Genomic DNA, 372 nt, shown 5'->3' with positions numbered 1-372 from the left:
AGTACAAATATGTATATATATGTGTGTGTGTGTGTGTGTGTGTGTGTGTGTGTGTGTGTGTGTACTGGTGTATATGTGTGTGTTTCTGTGTGTGTAAAACCAACCGTACGTTCTAAATTAGCAGGCATGTCCGTAAAGAATTTGTATGTATGAGCGTATGTATGTACGTATGTATGTATGTATGGATGGATGGATGGATGGATGGATGGAGGGATGGACGGATGGACGGATGGACGGATGGATGGATGGATGGATGGACAGGGAGATTTCCACAAAATGTTATGCATCACATGTTTCTGAAATAGAAAATACTACAACTGGAATACAATAGGACCGAACATTAGAATCGACTGTAATCTATAGCCACACACA

At 40.6% G+C, this 372-nt stretch overlaps 1 protein-coding gene across 2 annotated transcripts in view; it reads right to left on the bottom strand.

Moving 5' to 3' along the window:
- LOC106875059 (synaptotagmin-9) overlaps positions 1-372 on the bottom strand; it is a 198038-nt gene that overhangs the window by 194654 nt on the left and 3012 nt on the right. The window lies entirely within an intron of this gene.

The sequence above is a fragment of the Octopus bimaculoides genome, chromosome 15 (assembly GCF_001194135.2).
Source record: "Octopus bimaculoides isolate UCB-OBI-ISO-001 chromosome 15, ASM119413v2, whole genome shotgun sequence".
Lineage (NCBI taxonomy): Eukaryota > Metazoa > Mollusca > Cephalopoda > Octopoda > Octopodidae > Octopus > Octopus bimaculoides.
This window is presented reverse-complemented; position numbering and strand designations above follow the sequence as displayed.